This window comes from Diceros bicornis, chromosome X (genome assembly GCF_020826845.1).
Source record: "Diceros bicornis minor isolate mBicDic1 chromosome X, mDicBic1.mat.cur, whole genome shotgun sequence".
Lineage (NCBI taxonomy): Eukaryota > Metazoa > Chordata > Mammalia > Perissodactyla > Rhinocerotidae > Diceros > Diceros bicornis.
Genome location: NC_080781.1, coordinates 15808358 through 15828685, shown reverse-complemented (window position 1 = coordinate 15828685; position 20328 = coordinate 15808358). Strand labels below are relative to the sequence as shown.

The 20328-nt window shown below is 38.3% G+C and overlaps 1 protein-coding gene across 3 annotated transcripts in view; it reads left to right on the top strand.

The window, feature by feature from the left end:
• The window catches only part of ADGRG2 (adhesion G protein-coupled receptor G2), a 137454-nt gene that overhangs the window by 35940 nt on the left and 81186 nt on the right, over positions 1–20328 (top strand). For all 3 annotated transcript variants that reach the window (XM_058535534.1, XM_058535532.1, XM_058535533.1), the window contains exon 2: positions 12732–12776. The gene's annotated coding sequence lies outside the window, so the exon portion shown is untranslated. The remainder of the gene's footprint in view (positions 1–12731; positions 12777–20328) is intronic.

Genomic DNA, 20328 nt, shown 5'->3' with positions numbered 1-20328 from the left:
CCCATTTAAAATATTATTTTAAAAAATGAACATTTATCCAACCATGACATCTAAATTGACCTTTCTAAACATTAATGTTGTAACCACAAACAAATGGCAGGTTCCAGGACACCAGGGAAAAGTAAGCTTTTAAAAAGTCTGAAAAAACATCATTCAGGGGAAAAAATAAGTTAGAGTGGGAATAAAGTACAGACTATAAATGTGGAATAGGAAAGAAAAGCATTTTAAGAAATGACCTTCTTCTGGCTTCTGAGTTGTACTGAGAAGTTTGATGTCATTAGCAAGATGATCCTATTGATTTTCTTTTATTCATGTAGTAAACAAATGGAAATCTAAGCATTTTACACTCACAGTGCGTTGTTTCCTGTAGTTATAAATATACCTTGTGCTCACTTAGCCTGGGCAGCCACAGGAGGGAAGGGGTCTTGGGCTATGACCCTTAACCCTTGGGTGCCTGGTGTGAAAGGCCTGTTTATCCTATTAGACTTCCCCTGTGGTAGCAAGGAGTAATGGGTGGAGGGGAGGGCTAGAATACACCTCAGTACTCCATTCGACAGGTCACAGTGACAAATGACTCTCTCAGGGGGATTATCACCAGCAAATGCCCAGAGATGGGCTACAAACTCTGCCAAGAGTCTACCCTATGGCCTGCTGGTCCTCAGAAACATCTTGCTGAATCACTTTATGAGTGGGGCCCATGGACCATGCAAGCTTTGCAGAGTCTGCTTGTGCAGGCTTCAGAGGGAGTGGGTTAGAAGAAAATGAGGCAGTCTTCAAATTAGAACTAGGCTGGGCCAGTGTCTTGTACCTGTGGGCCCTTAAATAGGTACTTGTAGTACTTGTAGAAGGAAGAGAAGAAAGCAAGAAGCGTGGGGGTGGGTGGTGGAAATAATGAAAGGAAGGAAGGGTAGATAGAGAGGAAGAGAAAGAATGAAGAGGAAGGAAAGGAAGAAAGAAGGTTATATAAGTTAGCTTATTCTGTGTAACAAAACATCCCCAAGTTTTTAGTGGCTCTAAGCTACAGCCGTTTCAGTAGTTCCCAGTTCTAGAGTCTGCAATTTGGGTTGCGCTCAGCTCGATGTTCCTGCTGGTCTCGGTTGGGCTCACTCACATACCTGCAGTCAGCTGCCAGTCAGCTAGATGACTCTGTTCCCGGGGGTTAGCACAGTGGCATTGACTGGGCACGTGCCTTTCACCATCTTGTAGGCTAGCTCAGGCTGTTTGCATGCTGATGTGATAGAAAGGTTCCAAGAGCAGCAAGAGAGAGAAAACTTCATGCTCAAGCCCTTCTCAAGCTTCTGCTTGCATCACGTTTGCTCATGTCCCATTGGGCAAAGCAAGTGGCAAGCCCAGCCCACATTCAGGGGGTGGAGAAATAGACTCCACCTTTTGATAGGAGGAGCTGCAGAGTCACATTGCATATGGAAAGGCATACTGGGATAGGGAGAATTTTTTTTTTTTTTGCATTGCTTCAAGAAGCTTTAATAATTTTTAGTCAGGTATAGAAAGATACCTAACTCATTGATACATTGGTTTTCTCAGGTCAGATTGGGAGAATATCTGTCTTTTTATTAAAAACCTCTGTATTTTTTTTTATTGATGTCATAATTGTTTATAACATTGTGAAATTTTAGCTGTACATTATTATTTGTCAGTCACCATATAAATGTCTCCCTTCACCCATTGTGCCCACCCACCAAGCCCCTTCCCCCTGGTAACCACCAAACTGCTCTCTCTGTCTGTGTGTTAGTTTATCTTCCACATATTAGTGAAATCATGTGGTGTTTGTCTTTCTCTGGCTTATTTCACTTAACATAATACCCTCCAGGTCCACCCATCTTGTTGCAAATGGGAAGATTTTGTCTTTTTTTTGGCTGAGTAGTATTCCATTGACTATATATACCACATCTTCTTTATCCAATCATCAGTCGAGGGACACTTGGGTTGCTTCCACTTCTTGGCTATAGTGAATAATGCTGCAATGAACATAGGGGTGCATAAGCCTCTTTGGATTGTTAATTTCAGGTTCTTTGGATAAATACCCAGTAGTGGGATAGCTGGATCATAAGGTACTTCTATTTTTAATTTTTTTTTTATAATTTTATTTATTTTTCTTCCCCCAAAGCCCCAGTAGATAGTTGTATGTCATAGCTGCACATCCTCCTAGTTGCTGTATGTGGGACGTGGCCTCAGCATGGCCAGAGAAGCGGTGCGTCGGTGGGCGCCCAGGATCCGAACCCGGACCGCCAGCAGCGGAGCGCATGCACTTAACCGCTAAGCCACAGGGCCAGCCCCTATTTTTAATTTTTTGAGGAATCTCCATCCTGTTTTCCATAGAGGCTGCACCAGTTTGCTTTCCCACCAACAGTGAATTAGGGTTCCCGTTTCTCCACATTTGTTATTTTTTGTCTTGGTGATTATAGCCATTCTAACAGGTATAAGGTGATATGTTAGAGTAGTTTTGATTTGCATTTCCCTGATGATTAGTGATGTTGAACATCTTTTCATGTGCCTATTGGCCATCTGTATATCTTCCTTGGAAAAATGTCTGTTCATATCCTCTGCCCATTTTTTGATTGGGTTGTTTTTTTGTTGTTCAGTTGTGTGACTTCTTTATATATTATGGAGATTAACCCCTTGTCAGATATATGATTTGCAAGTATTTTCTCCAAGCTGGTGGGTTGTCTTTTCATTTTGATCCTGGTTTCATTTGCCTTGCAGAAGCTCTTTAATCTGATGAAGTCCCACTTGTTTATTTTTTCTTTTGTTTCCCTTGTCCGAGTAGACATGGAATTTGAAAAGATCCCTCTATGACTGATGTCAAAGAGTGTACTGCCTATATTTTCTTCTAAGAGTTTTATAGTTTCGGGTCTTACCTTCAAGTCTTTGATCGATTTTGAGTTAATTTGTGTGTATGGTGTAAGATAATGGTCTACTTTCATTCTTTTGCATGTGGCTGTCCGGTTTTCCCAGCACCATTTATTGAAGAGACTTTCCTTTCTCCATTGTATATTCTTAGCTCCTTTGTCAAAGACTAGCTGTCCGTAGATGTGTGGTTGTATTTCTGGGCTTTCAATTCTGTTCCATTGATCTGTGTGTCTGTTTTTGTACTGGTACCATGCTGTTTTAATTATTATAGCTTTGTAGTATATTTTGAAGTCAGGGATTGTGATGCCTCCAGCTTTGTTCTTTTTTTTCTCAGGATTGCTTTAGCTATTTGGGGTCTTTTATTGCCCCATAAGAATTTTAGTATTCTTTGTTCTGTTTCTGTGAAGAATGTCATTGGGATTCTGATTGGGATTGCATTGAAACCGTAGATTGCTTTTGGTAGTATGAACATTTTAACTATGTTTATTCTTCCAATCCATGTGCATGGGATATCTTTCCATTTTTTTATGTCATCATCGATTTCTTTCAATAATGTCTTATAGTTTTCATTGTATAGGTCTTTCACCTCCTTGGTTAAATTTATTCATAGATATTTTATGCTTTTTGTTGTGATTGTAAATGGGATTGTCCTCTTGAGTTCTCTTTCTGTTAGTTTGTTATTAGAGTATAGAAGTGCAACTGATTTTTGTAAGTTGATTTTGTACCCTGCAACTTTGCTGTAGTTGTTGATTATTTCTAATAGTTTTCTGACAGATTCTTTAGGGTTTTCTATATATAAAATCATGTCATCTGCAAACAGTGAGAGTTTCACTTCTTCGTTGCCTATTTGGATTCCTTTTATGCCTCTTCCTTGCCTAATTGCTCTGGCCAAAACCTCCAGTACTATGTTGAATAAGAGTGGCGAGAGTGGGCACCCTTGGCTTGTTCCTGTTCTCAGAGGAATGGCTTTCAGTTTTTCCCCATTGAGTATGATGCTGTGGGTTTGTCATATATGGCCTTTATTATGTTGAGGTACTTTCCTTCTATACCCATTTTGTTGAGAGTTTTTATCATAAATGTATCTTGGATCTTGTCAAATGCTTTCTCTGCATCTATTGAGATGATCATGTGGTTTTTATTCCTCATTTTGTTAATGTGATGTATCACATTGATTGATTTGCGGATGTTGAACCATCCCTGTGTCCCTGGTGTAAATCCCACTTGATCATGGTGTATGATCTTTTTAATGTATTGCTGTATTCAGTTTGCCAATATTTTGTTGAGGATTTTTGCATCTATGTTCATCAGCGATATTGGCCTGTAATTTTCCTTCTTTGTATTGTCCTTGTCTGGCTTTGGTATCAGGGTGATGTTGGCCTCATAGAATGTGTTAGGAAGTGTTCCATCTTCCTCTATTTTTTGGAATAGTTTGAGAAGGGTAGGTGTTAAATCTTCTTTGAATGTTTGGTAGAATTCTCCAGAGAAGCCATCTGGTCCTGGACTTTTATTTTTTGGGAGGTTTTGGATTACTATTTCAATCTCTTTACTCGTAATTGGTCTATTCAGATTCTCTGTTTCTTCTTGATTCAGTTTTGGGAGGTTGTATGCGTCTAAGAATTTATCCATTTCTTCTAGATTGTCCAATCTTTTGGCATATAGTTTTTCATAGTATTCTCTTCTAATCCTTTGTATTTCTGTGGTATCCATTGTAATTTCTCCTCTTTCATTTCTAATTTTATTTATCTGAGCCTTCTCTCTTTTTTTCTTGGTGAATCTGGCTAAGGGGTAATCAATTTTGTTTATCTTCTCAGAACGAGCTCTTTGTTTCATTGATCCTTTCTACTGTTTTTTTGGTTTCAATTTCATTTATTTCTGCTCTAATTTTTATTATTTCCTTCCTTCTGCTGACTTTGGACTTTGTTTATTCTTCTTTTTCTAATTCTGTTAGGTGTAGTTTAAGGTTGCTTATTTGGGATTTTTCTTGTTTGTTAAGGTGGGCCTGTATTGCTATGAGTTTCCTTCTCAGGACCAGTTTTGCTGCATCCCATATGAGTTGGTATGGTGTATTTTCATTTTCATTTGTCTCCGGATGCTTTTTGATTTCTCCTTTAATTTCTTCAATGATCCGTGGGTTGTTCAGTAGCATGTTGTTTAGTCTCCAGGTCTTTGTCAATTTCCCAATTTTTTTCTTGTAGTTGATTTCTAGTTTCATAGCATTATAGTTGGAAAAGATGCTTGTTATGATTTCAATCTTCTTAAATTTATAGAGGCTTGTCTTATTTCCCAGCATATGGTCTATCCTTGAGAATGTTCCATGCATGATTGAGAAGAATGTGTAATCTGCTGCATTTGGATGGAGTGCTCTATATATATCTATTAAGTCCCTCTGGTCTAGTTTTTTGTTTAAGTCTACTATTTCCTTACTGACTTTCTGTCTGGATGATCTATCCATTGATGTAAGTGGGGTGTTAAGATCCTCTACTATTATTGTGTTGTTGTTAATATCTCCTTTTAGGTTTGTTAATAGTTGCTTTATGTGCTTTGGTGCTCCTGTGTTGGGTGCATATATTTATAAGTGATGCGTCTTCTTGGTGGAGTGTCCCTTTTATAATTATATATTGCCCCTCTTTGTCTCTCATTACCTGTTTTATCTTGAAGTCTACTTTGTCTGATATGAGCATGACAACACCTGCTTTCTTTTGTTTGCCATTAGCTTAGAGTATTGTCTTCCATCCTTTCACTCTGAGCCTGTGTTTATCTTTAGAGCTGAGATGTGTTTGCTGGAGGCAGCATATTGTTGGATCTTGTTTTTTAATCCATCCAGCCACTCTGTGTCTTTTGATTGGCGAATTCAATCCATTTACATTTAGAGTGATTATTGATATATGAGGGCTTAATGTTGCTATTTTATCGCTTATTTTCCAGTTCTTTTGCATTTGCTTTGTTGCTCATCCTGTGTGTTTTAGACTACCAATTCAGTTTGGTAGTTCTGTATGATGGTTTTCTTAGTTTTCTCTTTATTTATCATATGTGTCTCTGTTCTGATTATTTGTTTGGTGGTTACCATGAGATTTGTATAAAAAATCTCGTAGATGAGGTAGTCCATTTTGTGATGGCCTCTTATTTCCTTAGACCAAGTCGATTCCATCCCTTCCCTCTTCCCCTTCTAAGTTATTATTGTCACAACTTATTCCATCTTGTGTTGTGAGATTGTGTTTAAAGTGATGGGGTTATATTTATTTTTGGTATTTTCCCTCCCTTAATCTTGATGTTATAATTAAGTGTTTGCTAACCTGTTCTGATAGACAGCTGCAATTTTTCTGATTTTGTCTACGTATTTTTCTCCTTGCTCAAAGCTTTGTATCCCCTCTCTCTTTTTTTTTTTTTCCCAAGCATGAGGGCCTTCTTGAGCATTTCTTGTAGTGGGGGGTCTTGTGGCAATGAACTCCATTAGCTTTTGTTTATCTGGGATAGTTATTATTTCTCCATCATATCTGAAGGATATATTTGCTGGATAGAGTATTCTTGGCTGAAAGATTTTGTTTTTCAGAATTTTGAATATATCATTCCACTCTCTTAGCCTGTAAAATTTCTGCCAAGAAATTGGCTAAGAGTCTGATAGGAATTCTTTTGTACATTTTTTTTGTCTTGTTGCCTTTAATATTTTTTCTTTGTCATTGACTTGCCAGCTTTACTACTATAAGCCTTGGAGAGGGTCTTTTTATGTTGATATATTTAGGAGATCTATTGACTTCATTCACTTGTATTTCCCACTGCTTCTCCAGGTTTGGGAAGTTCTCAGCTATTATTTCTTTGAACAAGCTCTCTGCTCCTTTTTCCCTCTCTTCTCTCTCTGGAATACCTAATCCTTATGTTGCATTTCCTAATTGAATCAGATATTTCTCAGAGAATTTCTTCATTTCTTTTTAGTCTTAATTCTCTCTCCTCCTCCATCTGGAGCATTTCTGCATTCCTTGGGATAGGGAGAATTTATGGCCAGTTTTGCTATCTAACAAAGAAGGGAAGGACTAGAAATTTCTTTTGCTGGAAAAGTCAGCAGAGACACAGCAGTATAGAGGTTGAGATTGAGGCTCTCACTTTGAATTAAAAAATGATATTAATAAATCACCAAGTTCCTATCTTTCACAGTTTATCTGTGAAGTAGGGCTGGATAATAATGTAACTGCTTACTCATTTCCAGTGGGAACAATAAAAACGTTATTATGGTTTCCTTGTCTTTTACTCCCTGGAGTTGGACTAAGGAGAAGTTAAGTGTTTAGTACATCTCAAGTGGCAAATATTTTTGGAAACAGAAAAATTCTAATGCACCAGTGTTAATTTTTAGCCCAAGTGTCAAATATACAACAAAAATTTAACAAACAAAGGAAAAATTAATATGGTGGTTTTCTTAGTTACTTGGTGGGGCCCATCCTATATGTACAATTGTTTGTTTTTTCATCTATGTGTATTTTACTCATATTTTATTTTATTATTGAAAATACAATATCAAAACATAGTTTAAATAGAAGGAAATACCCAGCATTTGTTGCTACCCAATGGAAAGAGAAGTTAAGAGTTAATTAGAAAATATCAGGCATGGCAGCTGGGATTGATCTGAGGTTGTGGTAGTTATCTAAATTCAATTTTCTTGGTGGGATGTTTTCATACAAATGGGAGAAAGTTCCCGTCTAGTTAACTTTGTATGCATTCAGCTTAATGTAAGACTTGCATTTAAAAAATCAAGTATATAAGTGTCCTTTTGGTGAAATAGTAAATTAATGCTCTGAGAAAGAATTAATTGGTATATCCTTGCATGTGCATTTACTTTTAAGGTGGTAATTGTTTATGCCCTAAAGAAAGTCATGCTTTGTGTTGGAAAACTTTTAGTTCTGCCATGTCACCATGTTGGTGGAGGGCTGTGGTTGCCTCACCCAGCGGGTTTGGTCTGGTGATCAGGGAGTCATTCGAAAGTGGGTCTCTCACCATGTAGTCTTTAATACCCTCTTCTCCAGCTCTGGGCAGAGGTAACCAGCAGCATTTTAGCCCTTGGACTATGTTTGGCAAGCCTCAAGCTAGGTAAGGGGAGGGAAGGAAAAGAGGGAAACTGTAGTATGAAGGAGAGTAGAAGAGAGGAAGAGAAGACTAGAGAGAGGGGAAGAAAGAAAAGATAGCTTTCAGTGCTGCAGGAAAGTAGCATGGTACCAACAGTTGCAGGAGATCCACCAGCTACTTTTCCTGGCCTGGTTCATTCTACCTCTGCATGCAGCCTCACAAGAGAGCTGAAGAGGTCATCCTTTTAGATGTTTCAGAAAGCAAGTCCAAAAGCTCTCTTAGTCACATCTATAATATAACAATTATCGATACCAGGACATTCTTCCTCTTGTTTAATTTAAGTCCCTTGGGCTGTGGTCTAAACCACCTTTTAGACATCATCTCTGGCCATGGTAGAGATGGAGAATGCCTGGTTGCCATTTTCTTTCTGTGAGTGCCTTGTATACATAATGGATATTATTCATAATCCATCGCAACCTCCATCTGGACATGCAACATGGATTTTTCCCAGTCTGTTCACAGATGATATTTTTAATACATTCCACCAGTTTTCTGCCCCATCTCTCCAGGGTCCCTTCTGGTTATTCTCTGCTTTGCTGTTTATGCTTCAGCAACATCAAACTGATTCAAAGTCCTGCCCACTCCATGCCAGTCTTTGGCTCTGTGTCTTGGTTTAGGCTATTTCCTCTCTTGGAATGTTCTTTCCCATTTCTTCATGTAAAGGGAGTTGCACATCCTTTAGGATGCAGCATGATTGTTACCTCCTTGAGGAAACTTGCCTGGATCCATTTCCCTACACTAGTTTAGGTGCCCTTCCTTGGAGCTCCTGTTATGCCTGTGACAGAGCCCGCAGCTGGTTCATATGGCACTTCCAGAAAAGCTGGCATTCTGGGTTCAGGATCTAATGGTCCTCTTGGCCAGGCACCCTTGTGCAGGGTGCAACCTGCACAACCATACAGAGTGGCCCTGTTTTTTAGCATGTAGTAGGCATTCGGTAAGTGTTTATTGAATGAATTCTCTTTAGGGTTTTCCAGAGCCATCTCACAATTGAACTCCTCTTGAATGGTGGCATCCAGAAACCAGTCTGTGTAGGTAAAGGTCCTATTATGTAGGGTATGATCAGTAATGGGGCCACTACAAGGTTCTAGAACCACTCTTGTTTGTTGTTCAATGGCAATACCTACCACTCTACAGCCAAGAACCTGCATATCCCAGACCTTCTCCTGTATATGCTCACAAGCCTAACCTACACCATCATCTCCATCTGTGCCATTTGCTTTTCCTACTAGTGTGGAGAAGCTTCTCTTTGCTTATTTCTGCCCCTGTTTGCAATTTATCAAGGCCTCTTTGTCCTCTGCTCCTTCCTTCCATGACGTTGGTGTCATCACCAGGAACCGTGAGCTATTCTGCTCCTCATTCTGGGCTGCTAATTAATCATTAGGTTCTGGGGGCCGGCCAGTGGCACAGTGATTAAGTTTGCCCGCTCTGCTTCAGTGGCCCGGGGTTCGCAGGTTCAAATCCCAGGCACAGACCTACACACTGCTTATCAAGCCATGCTGTGGCAGGCATCCCACATATAAAGTAGAGGAAGATGGGCATGGATGTTAGCCCAGGGCCAGTCTTCCTCAGCAAAAAGAGGAGGATTGGCAACAGATGTTAGATCAGGGCTAATCTTCCTCACCAAAAAAAAAAAAATCATTAGGTTCTGAATGAAGCACTGAGTCCTGCAGGATGCTGCCTCTCACCGGGGTTTTTTTGTTGTTGTTGGTCTTTGGACCAGCATCACATTACCCCAGAGGACAGTGGGGCAGCTGCCCGGGGCTGCTGTTACTTGTGTACTTTGCTCCTTGTTTTGCTGATTATCACCAGGATGCATGGACCCTGTGGCTGGCACCCAGGACCTCTGAGCAGCCTATGAGCACAGGAGTTCTGATTCTTGGATGCAGCCTCTCTGAGAGCTTCCTCAGCACTGGAGCAGGGCTCTAAGTACATACAGAGATAATTCCCTTCCCACCCAAACCACTAGTACAGTCTGCTTACCCTTTTTTTTCTGGTAATGCTGGTATTACCCTGGGTTTTAGCCAGCTTGATAAATAGAGGAAGTTGGATGCATTCGCAGCCTCCCTGATGTCATGGTTTGGGGCAGTCTGAACTGTGGGAGGTTTCAGTTAATCCTAGCAATTGGTGAGTTTGCTGTTCTTCTCTGAGAAGCTTCTCTGTTCTGTGCCATGTCTTACATAAGTCGATATGGTTCCTTTTGTGACTTGCCCTTTCCTTTCAATGATGTAAGAAGCCCAAACATTGGCAGCCACTGCGTTTTGTTACTGGAGTGCTGGTGCTGATGGGATCCTGATTCTTGTTTAGTTTCTCTAGGAGATAAAGGAGGGTGTGTGTGTGGTGGCAATAGCAGCAAGGAGGGATCTGGTGGCTGAAGGATGTGCACTTCTTTAATTAAGTTTAGGTCTCTGTGTCCATCAGCTATTTTCACATCATTGCTTTTGACATTCTTTTCCATAACTTGCTCAAGTGAGTTCCTGCTCCCCTGCTGGGAAGCTGGTTTCTTGGCTCTGAGACCAGAAGTCTTTGTGTTCTCAATGGGGCCTTTCTAATTGGGTTAGAGCAGGGCCAGGGGAGATGGCGTCCCGCTGAGCAAGTCATGGCATTACCTCCCATTTAGCCTCCCTCTGAGCTTGATTTTGGAGCTCCATTTGGAGAATCTGGATGACTTGGCCCTCCTTCTGTTCTGCTTGTCTTCTCTAGAAGAAGTATATTTAATTGTATAAGTAATACATGAATACATGTCTGTGTTCTATGGAGTAAAAATTGGGCTTTATCCTTTCTCCCATCACACTCCTATCTGTGGAGGCTTGGTGGGTTTCCTTGCAGGCTTTTTGTATGCATTCACACTTGTCACTATATAAATAAACATACATATATAGCTTTGCTTGTTTCTTAACATATCCTAGTATATATTTTATTAAGAAACTTGATTTTTTTCACTTGACTTACATGTATTGACAATCTCTATATGTCAATACATATAGATCAACTTCATTTTTTTAAGCATTGCATAATTTTCCATAATATAAATGGACCATCATTTATTTAACTATTCATCTACTAATGAATACTTAGGCTTTATTTCCCCTTCACACAAATTTGCAATGATGGTGTTTGTATATTTTTATGTATATGTGTCAATATTCCTGTATAGACAATCTCTGGAATAGAATTTCTGGATCAAAATGTATGCATATTTAAAATTTCAAAACATAGCTAAACTATTCTCTCAAAGTTTACGTTTTTACCAACGGTGTATGCAAGTGTTCATTTCCCCACGTGCTCTCCAGCTTTGGATGTTATTAGGCTTTTTATATTTTTCATCCAGTGGCCAAAACAAATTTCATTGTTTCTTGCCCTGTTTTTCTACCTCAAAGTGTTCCAAAGGAGCAAAGAGAGCCATGTTGTTTATTAGTAAACTGGATTACCAGGAACCATTAAGTGTGCTTTATTGTGGTTATCAATAAGGTTTTGGAAGAGGCAACGTGGCTGAGTTGTGAAATTTCATCCAAAATCCCTATGTAGAAAATCCTCATTTTCACAAATGTTAAATGAAATTATTTCCATATTCAAGTCATAATCGATTTGTTCCTTTGATTAATGTTTTTCAGTTGTTAATCCTACATTCATTCCACGTTGAGCATTGGAACATGTGTTTGTAATTTGTTCATCCTAAGACAAGAAGACATGCTTGGCCTTCATTTTTGTCCTCTTTAAACATTGCTTAATGAAGTTTTTCTGACATATTGGGCTTTAATTTATTAAGAACTACTCCCCTTTTCTTCCTCTTAAAGAACATATTGTGATCAATAGAAACTCACTATGACTCCTTGTTTCTTCTTTGAATTCGTATTCTGGATCCCTCCTTGAGCACTGAACTTCTGTCTTAATGGCCTGTTGACTGAAGCCAGGAGCAGCTCAGTTGGTTCTAAGATCACCCTATAGATTGTTTCATCTTGGAAATCTTGATTTGAAAATCATTATGTCCATATTTCACGTGAGGGGATACCATTGTGTGAAGTGACTGTTATCTTCGAGCTGATAGCTGTACCAATGTTTTGGTTTTGAAGTAAAGCATGAGGGAATATTCTGAAAGATACAAGTCAGATTGTCAACAATGCTCTCTGCCTTGGGTGGGCACACTATTTCCTTTCCCACCATGCATCTGCCTTGTCCCTCACTCGTGTCATTGCCAATGCCCCCATCTTCCCCTTTCAACTCTGAGCCAAACTTAACAATCAATAGAGAGTTATTTATTTAACCCCTCTGTGGAGAAAGAGTTCTGCCTCTGACTTTGGAGGCACAAGAGACATAAATGACTCAATCCTTCCTATCAAGGAGTTTAGGTTCTAGGGAAGTTAAGTCACAAAAACATAAAGAAATATCTAACAAAACATGGTCTCCAAAAGGGACCACCCCGCCCCAGTTCCAATCACTTCATTGTCCACTGCCCCTATGATACTATTAATGAAGCCTGAGACGGAGCAGTAATACAATGCTGGTAAAACATTAACAAGGTCAGTCCCAAAACTAGCTTTGGGCTTGTCTTCCAGTTTATAATAAGTTCCTTAAGAGCAGCATTTGCATCCTCCATTTCTTTTGTAACTCTGCTGCCAAGTTCAAGCCTTGGTATACAGCAGGGGGTCTGTAGGGCCTCTGCCCGATGGACTGACTGTAGTATTGAAGCATTGTGGTGCCAAGAAGGCTCACTTGCCATTGATCTAATTTTCTTTTCTCTTTTTCACTTTCAGATTTGTGCAGAGTTTCTCCGTCTTCTCTTCTGAACTTCCTGTCAGGTAAGTGAGGCTATTTCTATGTGATAATGTCGTAGAAATGATGAACATGTTTGCTTGGGGTTTTTTTTTCCCTTTCAAATTACCCCCCTTCATTCCAAATCCCCATCCCCATAACTACTTTATTCTTTTTTGTTTTGTTTGTTTTGTTTTTAACTCCTCGCTCGTACTTGGGGCCTTCTTTTTCTTCAGACATTTTCTTTTCCTTGGGGATTCTATTGTTGACTCATTTCTTCTTGGTAATCCAATTGTTTTTGAATAACTTTCAGTAATGGGTACAGATTTTGAAATTACATGGTGCAGTAAAATCTGGGGAAGGAGATGATGATTTACATAGACCTTTTTGGGATTTTGTTTCACGGTTTTCCCCTTTCCTTCTTCCTGGACTGGCTTCCCTGCCTCCAACAGCTCTTCTCATGTTTTGAAATGAACCATTAAAGTGTTCTCTCTCTTACCTAAAGTGCTGCACACTTGCAGCTTCCAAAGGCTCCTCCCAACCAGATTTCTGCTCCCAACTCCCTTCTACATAGGAATTTCGGAGCCACTACTGACTTACACTTCCTGTTTCCTTTGAGACTCATAAATAGTGGTTATTTCTGGGACTTCACTGGTATAAATAATAGAAATCTTCTAACCAATGCAAATATTTATCATAATTAACATAAATTATAATTATCCTATTATAATTTAGATGATAAATGACACACATAGTTATTATAATAAATGCTAATAAGTTATTGTTATAAACAAGGTTAAAATGGCTGAGCAGGCTCACACAGCTAGTAAATGGCCAAGCTGGGACTTGAAGCAGGAGTTGGCATGGTGATGACAAAAGCAAGGAAGGGCACAGAATATTGGTTGATGGTTCGCTTTCCTTAGTACCTCACTTCCTCTCAAATATGATCTCCTGATGATAAAACCACGTGCTTCTGCCCCATCCCTGCCTCCAACCTCCCTGTGCAGGCCCGACACCTTGAGGATGCTTTTAAGGAGAGTCTCCTATTTCTCTCCTCTACATATTGATAGAATTATTGTGCAGCAAGATATTCTGGACCAAATCAATTAAAAAATCTTTTTTGAGTGCCTGCTGTGGGTGAAGTAGGGGTTGCGGTGAGGTGGAGACCAAGTCTATGTAAGAGGGGATATTGTGTTCTAGTGCCTTATTTTTTTTCTTTTTTAGGCCAAGTTGAATCTCATGGACCATGAAGAGAAAGTGTCTTTTAAGTTAAAAAAAAAAAAAAAACACACTATTTGGCCACACCAGTGACCAATGAATCTAAGTAGTGGCTGTAAGCTCTTGAGGGCAGGAAAGATATCTGTCTTGTTGACTGTAGTTGCTTGAGTCCCTAGCATAGCACCTTGCATGTAATAGAACCTCAATAAATATTTGTAAACTAGATGAATGAATGTAGGAAATAATTCCAAAGTCTATTTACATTTAGCATTAGAGTGTACTATAAACTTGTCTTCTAATTATGCTTGTAATAATAGCTAACACTTCCTTTTTTTTTTTTCCTGAGGAAGATTAGCCCTGAGCTAACATCTATTGCCAATCTTCCTATTTTTTTGCTTGAGGAAGATTAGGCCTGAGCTAACATCTGTGCCAATCTTCCTCCACTTTATATGTGGGTCACCGCTACACATGGCTGACGAGTGGTGTAGGTCCACACCCAGGATCCGAACCTGTGAACCCGGGCCGCTGAAGTGGAGCATGCCAAACTTAACCACTACTCCACGGGGCCAGCCCCTAACACTTTTTGACTATACTAAGACCTTCATTATATTACTTCATTTCATCCCTACAGGAACCCTATGACATAGATCCTATGATTACCTCCATTTTGTCAGATGAAGACTTTAGGTCCAGAGAGGTTAAGGAACAGGACAAGGTTACACTGTTAAGTGGTGGAGCTTGGATTTGAAGGCAGGAAGATGGCTCTACCATGCATGCTTTTGCATCCTATGCTATTCTGCTTGTTTGTGTGTGTTGAACATGTATTTATTATGAGCATTGGGAGAGGAGCCTGAAGAGGGAGGAGAGAGAGAGAAAGTAGGCTTTCACTTTGCCTTGGGTAATTCACAGGTGGGTAATGGTAGACTGCAGGTAAGACAGTGGAGAAATTTGGAGATGAGAGAGGGAGTCGAAAAATATAACACCTTTCACAAGGTTTTGTGTTTACTTTAAGGGCAGAATTTATTTCTAATCTTGCACATCTGATATTGATTCACTTGTTTTATTGAATAAAGCTTCTTTTTTTCTGTATCAGAAAGCACTTAATGCTTATTAAGAAAATCATTTTGCACTGTAAAGACCAAACAAATCATTTTCCTTCCATTTGTTTCTAGAGACTTTGCTTTGTGCTATGACAAATGATACACAGAGCTGCTGTCTTGGAGTTCATAGTCAGCACTTACCAGTTAACCCAGTTTTTGTTGTCTTTAGGACATGGTTTTTTTTGGCATATGGGCTGCTGTTTCTCTTACTACTGCATTGCTGGCTTTAGTTCTTGGTGACTTTAGCTTCAAAAAATTTTGTTGCTGAAGTTCAGGATGGTTCCTTTTGTCCTATATTTATTCAAATTACCCCAATGTACAAGGTTTGAAATTGCTGCTGGACATTTTTGTGAGCATTCCAGAGAATTCTGTAAATAGTATCGTTTGATTTATAAAATGGGTAAAAATGTGAGGAATTGTCAGGTTTTGGCACCAGGGTTATGCTAGCCTGGTAAAAATGAGTTGGGCTGTGGTCTCTTGCTCTATTCTTTGAGTTCTTGTGAGATTGGAATTCTTGTTCTTTAAGTATTTGATAGAATTACCAGTGAAAACATCTGGGCCTGGAGTTTTCTTTGTGTGAAAATTTTTGAGACTTTTAATGGTTATATGTTTATTCAAGTTTATTATTTCTTCTTGATTCCTTCTTGGTAAGTTATTTTTTTTTCTAGGGATTTGCCCATTTCTATCTAGATTTTCAAAATTATTGAGTAAAGTTGTCCCCAAGATCTTTTTATCTTTTTAATGTTTATAGCATCTTCAATTATGTTGCTTTTTAAAAATTCTTTCCATTGGTTATTTGCTTATACTCACTGTCTCTCTTTTCCTTCCCCTCCCTCCTTCCCTCCTCCCCTCTTAATTTTGCCAGAAATGTCTTTTCAAAGACCAACCTTGGCTTTGTTAATAACCTTTATGTCTTTTTTCTGTATCATTATTTTATGCTTTTATTTTTATTATTTCCATTCTTTTCCTTCTTTGGGTTTATTTTCCTGTTCTTTTTCAAACTTCTTGAGAAGGAGCTTAACTCATTAATTTTAAGCCCTTTTCTTTTTCTAATGTATAAATTTAAAGTATAAATTTCACTTTAAAGATCTTTAGCTCTATCCCACATGTTTTGATATATAATGTTTTTATTATTGATCAAGTCAAATATTTTCTAATATCTGTTATGACTTCTTCTTTGACCCATGTTATTTGTTAAATAACAAATTTAACTTTTTGTTATTACAGCTTAATTGTGTTGTAGTCAGAGAACATGCTCCTTTCCCTTTTCCAATTCTGTAAAATGTTTTGAAACTTCTTTTATAGCCTGCTTGGTTTTCATAAATATTCCATGTGCACTTGAAAAGGTTATGTACTCTGTAATTGTTGAGTGGAGAGTTCATATATGGTCTTTAAGTCAAGTTGGTTAAATGTGTCATTCAAATATTCTATATCCTTAGTGACTTTCTTATTTGAATTTTATCAATTGCTGATAGAGATGTGTGAATATCTCTCAATGTGACTGTGAATTTGTTCTATTTCTCCTTGTCTTCTGTCAGAAATACTGCTTTGTGAATTTTGAGGCTACATTATTAGTTGCATTTATTTATAAATTTGTTCAGTCTTCCTGTTGAATTGAACCTTTTATGAATGAACCATTTTATTCCTGGGTAATGCTTTTTGCTTTAAAGTATAATTTGTCTGATATTAGTATAAACACTAATTTTCTTTTGATTAGTATTGGCATTGCATATCTTTTCCATCCTTTTATTTTCAAACTTTCTGTACCATTAATGTTCTAGTTGTGTCCTTGTAAATAGCATGTAGTTGGATTTTATAATTTTTTCAGTCTGATAATGCCTTTTATTTGAATCATTTAGTCTATTTATATTTAGTCGATCATTGATTTGTATGTGTGTTTAAGTTTACCATCTTCTATTTTTCCTAACCATTCTTTGTTTCTTTTTCTCCCCTTTCTTGCCTCCTTTCAGATTGACTGAATATTCTTTTTTTTTTTAATTTTTATTGCAGTAACATTGGTTTATAACATTGTATAAATTTCAGGTGTACATCATTATACTTCTATTTCTGCATAGATTACATCATGTTCACCACTCAAATACCAATTACAACCCATCACCACACACATGTGCCGAATTATCCCTTTTGCCCTCCTCCCTCCCCCCTTCCCCTCTGGTAACCACCAATCCAATCTCTGTCTCTATGTGTTTGTTTATTGTTGTTATTATCTACTACTTAATGAAGGAAATCATACGGTATTTGACCTTCTCCCTCTGACTTATTTCACTTTGCATAATACCCTCAATGTCCATCCATGTTGTCACAAATGGCTGGATTTCATTGTTTCTTATGGCTGAGTAGTATTCCATTGTGTAAATATACCACAGCTTCTTCATCCATTCGTCCCTTGATGGGCACTTAGGTTGCTTCCAAGTCTTGGCTATTGTGAATAACGCTGCAATGAACACAGGGGTGCATGTATCTTTATGCATTGGTGTTTTCAAGTTCTTTGGATAAATACCCAGCAGTGGAATAGCTGGATCATATGGTAGTTCTATCCTCGATTTTTTGAGGAATCTCCATACTGTTTTCCATAGTGGCTGCACCAGTTTGCACTCCCACCAGCAGTGTATGAGAGTTCCTTTCTCTCTACAGCCTCTCCAACACATGTTGTTTCCTGTCTTGTTAATTATAGCCATTCTGACGGGCGTGAGGTGATATCTCGTTGTAGTTTTGATTTGCATTTCCCTGATAGTTAATGATTTTGAACATCTTTTCATGTGCCTGTTGGCCATCTGTATATCTTCTTTGGAGAAATGTCTGTTCAGGTCTTTTGTCCATTTTTTAATTGGGTTGTTAGTTTTTTTGTTGTTGAGATGCATGAGTTCTTTATATATTCTGGAGATTAAGCCCTTATCAGATGTATGGTTTGCAAATATCTTCTCCCAATTGTTAGGTTGTCTTTTCGTTTTGTTGATGGTTTCCTTTGCTGTGCAGAAGCTTTTTAGTTTGATGTAGTCCCATTTGTTTATTTTTTCTATTGTTTCTCTTGCCCAGTCAGACATGGTGCTTGAAAATATGTTCCTAAGACCGATGTCGAAGAGCGTACTGCCTATGTTTTCTTCTAGAAGTCTCATAGTTTCAGGTCTTACATTCAAGTCTTTAATCCATTTTGAGTTAATTTTTGTGTATGGTGTAAGGTAAGGGTCTACTTTCATTTTTTTGCACGTGGCTGTCCAGTTTTCCCAACACCATTTGTTGAAGAGACTTTCTTTTCTCCGTTGTATGTTCTTGGCTCCTTTGTCAAAGATTAGCTGTCCATAGATGTGTGGGTTTATTTCTGGGCTTTCGATTCTATTCCATTGATCTGTGTATCTGTTTTTGTGCCAGTACCATGCTGTTTTGGTTACTATAGCTTTGCAGTATATTTTGAAATCAGGGAGTGTGATACCTCCAGCTTTGTTCTTTTTTCTCAGGATTCCTTCAGCTATTCGGGGTCTTTTGTTGTTCCATATAAATTTTAGGATTCTTTGTTCTATTTCTGTGAAAAATGTTGTTGGAACTTTGATAGGGATTGCACTGAATCTATAGATTGCTTTAGGAAGTATGGACATCTTAACTATGTTAATTCATCCAATTCAAGAGCATGGAATATCTTTCCATTTCTTTGTGTCTTCTTCAATTTCTTTTTTTTTTTTTTTATAATTTTATTTATTTATTTTTCCCTCAAAGCCCCAGTAGATAGTTGTATGTCGTAGTTGCACATTCTTCTAGTTGCTGTATGTGGGACGCAGCCTCAGCATGGCCGGAGAAGCAGTGCATCGGTGCGCGCCCGGGATGCAAACCTGGGCCGCCAGCAGCGGAGCGCGTGCACTTAACCGCTAAGCCACGGGGCCAGCCCTTCTTCAATTTCTTTCAGCAATGTTTTATAGTTTTCGGTGTACAGATCTTTCACCTCTTTGGTTAAGTTTATTCCTAGGTATTTTTTCTTTTTGTTGCAATTGTACATGGGGTTGTATTCTTAATTTCTCTTTCTGCTACTTCATTGTTAGTGTATAGAAATGCAACCGTTTTTGTATGTTGATTTTGTATCCTGCAACTTTACCGTATTCGTTTATTACTTCTAAAAGTTTTTTGGTGGATTCTTTAGGGTTTTCTGTATAGAAAATCATGTCATCTGCAAATAGTGACAGTTTCACTTCTTCCTTTCCAATTTGGATCCCTTTTTTTTCTTTTTCTTGCCTGATTGCTCTGGCTAGGACTTCCAGTACTATGTTAAATAGGAGTGGTGACAGTGGGCATCCTTGTCTGGTTCCTGTTCTTAGAGGGATAGCTTTCAGTTTTTCACCATTGAGGATGATATTAGCTGTGGGTTTGTCATATATGGCCTTTATTATGTTGAGGTACTTTCCTTCTATCCCCATTTTATTCAGAGTTTTTATCATAAATGGATGCTGTATCTTGTCAAATGCTTTCTCTGCATCTATTGAGATGATCATGTGATTTTTATTCTTCATTTTATTAATGTGGTGTATTACATTGATTGATTTGCGAATGTTGAACCATCCCTGCATACCTGGAATAAATCCCACTTGATCGTGGTGTATAATCTTTTTAACGTATTGTTGTATGCGATTTGCTAGTATTTTGTTGAGTATTTTTGCATCGATGTTCATCAGTGATATTGGCCTGTAATTTTCTTTTTTTGTGTTGTCCTTGTTTGGTTTTGGTATCAGGGTAATGTCGGCTTTGTAGAATGAGTTAGGGAGCTTCCCCCACTCGTAAATTTTTTGGAAGAGTTTGAGAAGGATAGGTATTAAGTCTTCTTTGAATGTTTGGTAGAATTCACCAGGGAAGCCGTCTGGTCCTGGACTTTTATTTTTGGGGAGGTTTCTGATTACTGTTTCAATCTCCTTACTGGTGATTGGTCTATTCAAATTCTCTACTTCTTCTTGATCCAGTTTTGGAAGGTTGTATGATTCTAAGAATTTATCCATTTCTTCCAGATTGTCGAATTGGTTGGCATATAGCTTTTCATAGTATTCTCTTATAATCTTTTGTATTTCTGAGGTGTCTGTTGTAAGTTCTCCTCTTTCATTTCTGATTTTACTTATTTGTGCCTTCTCTCTTTTTTTCTTGGTGAGTCTAGCTAAAGGTTTGTCAATTTTGTTTATCTTTTCAAAGAACCAGCTCTTGGTTTTATTAATTTTTTTCTATTATTTTTTTAGTCTCTATTTCATTTATTTCTGCTCTCATTTTTATTATTTCCCTTCTTCTACTG